Source organism: Cherax quadricarinatus, unplaced genomic scaffold (genome assembly GCF_038502225.1).
Source record: "Cherax quadricarinatus isolate ZL_2023a unplaced genomic scaffold, ASM3850222v1 Contig3695, whole genome shotgun sequence".
NCBI classification, from domain to species: domain Eukaryota; kingdom Metazoa; phylum Arthropoda; class Malacostraca; order Decapoda; family Parastacidae; genus Cherax; species Cherax quadricarinatus.
Window position 1 is genome coordinate 29,158 of NW_027198721.1, and position 3,832 is coordinate 32,989.

Below are 3,832 nucleotides of genomic sequence, written 5' to 3' on the forward strand. Positions count from 1 at the left end.
GTACACCTCACATGCTAGCCTGCCCAGCCCCACCCTTCCTAGCCCCTCCCCACACTTCCTAGCCCCTCCCCGCCCAGCCTAGACCCTCTCTTCCCTGTCTAACCCCTTCCCACCATGCCCAGCCCCACCATTCCTAGCCCCTCTCCACCCTGCCAAACCCCTCCCCATCAAGCCTAGCCCCACCCTACCAAGCCTCTCCCCGCCATTCCTAGCCCCTCTCCATCCAGCTTTTCCCCTGCCATTCCAAGCCCCTCCCCACCAAGCATCTTCCCGCCCAGTCCAACCTCTCCCCACCCTTCGCCTCTAGGGCAAGGGAGGCCTTCAACCTCCTCAAGGGCTCTTCATCCATGGAATTAAATCCATCCATCACAACTGACCACCTGCCATTACCCACTAAAGCTAAAGGAATCTTATAAAAGAGTCAGTAATCGCGGGAAGAACTAAAAGCCATAAATGAAATCAAAAGACACCCAAAGTATTTCTTTTCTTATGCCATATCAAAGTCGAGAACAACATCCAGTATTGGGCCCCTACTTAAACAAGATGGGTCCTACACAGATGACAGCAAGGAAATGAGTAAGCTACTCAAGTCCCAATATGACTCAGTTTTTAGCAAGCCGCTAACCAGACTGAAAGTCGAAGATCAAAATTAATTTTTTATGAGAGCCACAGAATTTGGTTAACACAAGCCTATCTGATGTTATCCTGACGCCAAATAACTTCGAACAGGCGATAAATGACATGCCCATGCACTCTGCCCCAGGCCCAGACTCATGAAACTCCGTGTTCATCAAGAACTGCAAGAAGCCCCTATCACGAGCCTTTACCATCCTATGGAGAGGGAGCATGGACACGGGGGTCGTCCCACAGTTACTAAAAACAACAGACATAGCCCCACTCCACAAAGGTGGCAGTAAAGCAACAGCAAAGAACTACAGACCGATAGCACTAACATCCCATATCATAAAAATCTTTGAAAGGGTCCTAAGAAGCAAGATCACCACCCATCTAGAAACCCATCAGTTACACAACCCAGGGCAACATGGGTTTAGAACAGGTCGCTCCTGTCTGTCTCAACTATTGGATCACTACGACAAGGTCCTAAATGCACTAGAAGACAAAAAGAATGCAGATGTAATATATACAGACTTTGCAAAAGCCTTCGACAAGTGTGACCATGGCGTAATAGCGCACAAAATGCGTGCTAAAGGAATAACAGGAAAAGTCGGTCGATGGATCTATAATTTCCTCACTAACAGAACACAGAGTAGTCGTCAACAGAGTAAAGTCCGAGGCAGCTACGGTGAAAAGCTCTGTTCCACAAGGCACAGTACTCGCTCCCATCTTGTTCCTCATCCTCATATCTGACATAGACAAGGATGTCAGCCACAGCACCGTGTCTTCCTTTGCAGATGACACCCGAATCTGCATGACAGTGTCTTCCATTGCAGACACTGCAAGGCTCCAGGCGGACATCAACCAAATCTTTCAGTGGGCTGCAGAAAACAATATGAAGTTCAACGATGAGAAATTTCAATTACTCAGATATGGTAAATACGAGGAAATTAAATCTTCATCAGAGTACAAAACAAATTCTGGCCACAAAATAGAGCGAAACACCAACGTCAAAGACCTGGGAGTGATCATGTCGGAGGATCTCACCTTCCTGGACCATAACATTGTATCAATCGCATCTGCTAGAAAAATGACAGGATGGATAATGAGAACCTTCAAAACTAGGGAGGCCAAGCCCATGATGACACTCTTCAGGTCACTTGTTCTATCTAGGCTGGAATATTGCTGCACACTAACAGCACTTTTCAAGGCAGGTGAAATTGCTGACCTAGAAAATGTACAGAGAACCTTCACGGCGCGCATAACGGAGATAAACCACCTCAATTACTGGGAGCGCTTGAGGTTCCTAAACCTGTATTCCCTGGAACGCAGGCGGGAGAGATACATGATTATATACACCTGGAAAATCCTAGAGGGACTAGTACCGAACATGCACACGAAAATCACTCACTACGAAAGCAAAAGACTTGGCAGACAATGCAACATCCCCCCAATGAAAAGCAGGGGTGTCACTAGCACGTTAAGAGACCATACAATAAGTGTCAGGGGACCAAGACTGTTCAACTGCCTCCCAGCATACATAAGGGGGATTACCAACAGACCCCTGGCAGTCTTCAACCTGGCACTGGACAAGCACCTAAAGTCGATACCTGACCAGCCGGGCTGTGGCTCGTACGTTGGTTTGCATGCAGCCAGCAGCAACAGCCTGGTTGATCAGGCTCTGATCCACCAGGAGGCCTGGTCACAGACCGGGCCACGGGGGCGTTGACCCCCGGAACTCTCTCCAGGTAACTCCAGGTAATCCAGGTAAACACCTGTTACATCAAATTGTTTCACTAATTGTACACGCTCCTTTGGCAATGGTGGAGGACCTGGGTACATATAGGATCTGGCACCCACACGGCGACATATTACACAAGATTTAATCACCCTTTTTACACTTTGCCGTCCTTGTGGAATCCAGAAAGTTTCCCTAATACAATTTAAGGTATCTTGTACCCCACCATGCATTACATTTTTATGGGCATTTAGAACAATCAAATTTGTTAGATGATGAGTTTTGGGCAGTAAGATAGGGTGTTTAGCATAATCACACAATTCAGCATTTTGTAACCTACCTCTGCACCTAATTATATTGTTCTCTAAATACAGCCCCAATTTCTCTGTTATGGAATCTTTCACAATTTTTCTTTCCATCATCAATTTAATCTCATTTCCATAGATTTCCTCCTGTTTCCTCTTTATCCAATATTCAAGAGGATGTGAAAACTTAAATGAAATATTCATCTTGTTTAGAAATTTAAACACCAACTTAGTTACATTGATTATTTTGGGTAAAGAAGAATACCTATTTATATCAATGGCTAAGGGAGGACAAACTATTGGAGCGGTGGTCACAGTAATTTCAACGGGAGCAATATGCGCCTTTTGTACAGGCCAATTAGCTTTATTTACCAACCAGCTCGGTCCTTTAAACCATGATACAGCATTTACAAATTTAGCATAAGGTAAACCTCAAGACAAGAAATCAGCTGGATTCTCCTCACCAGGTATATGATTAAATGTTAACATATGCTGACCCAAACTATTATACTTCTCTTGCATCTGATTAATTTCAGCGACTGTTTTGTACGTACACAATTTTACTGTTTCCATTACGAATCCATTGTAAGGATACCTCATTATCAGACCAAATTACAGTGTCGCTAATATTTATCTCCTGCAACCTATTTCTTATATAATTAGCTAATTTGACACCTACATAAATGGCTGTTAATTCTAACTGAGGTAAGGTACGTGATTTAATTGGAGACACTTTAGTCTTAGACATAACAAGAGAAATAACACTATTACATTGAAGATAAGCAACTGCTCCATACCTGGAGTTTACCTGGAGAGAGTTCCGGGGGTCAACGCCCCCATGGCCCAGTCTGTGACCAGGCCTCCTGGTGGATCAGAGCCTGATCAACCAGGCTGTTACTGCTGGCTGCACGCAAACCCATGTACGAGCCACAGCCCGGCTGGTCAGGTATCGACTTTAGGTGCTTGTCCAGTGCCAGCTTGAAGACTGCCAGGGGTCTGTTGGTAATCCCCCTTATGTATGCTGGGAGGCAGTTGAACAGTCTTGGTCCCCTGACACTTATTGTATGGTCTCTTAACGTGCTAGTGCCACCCCTGCTTTTCATTGGGGGGGATGTTGCATCGTCTGCTAAGTGTTTTGCTTTCGTAGTGCCAGTTTTGAAGCATCACAAAAAAT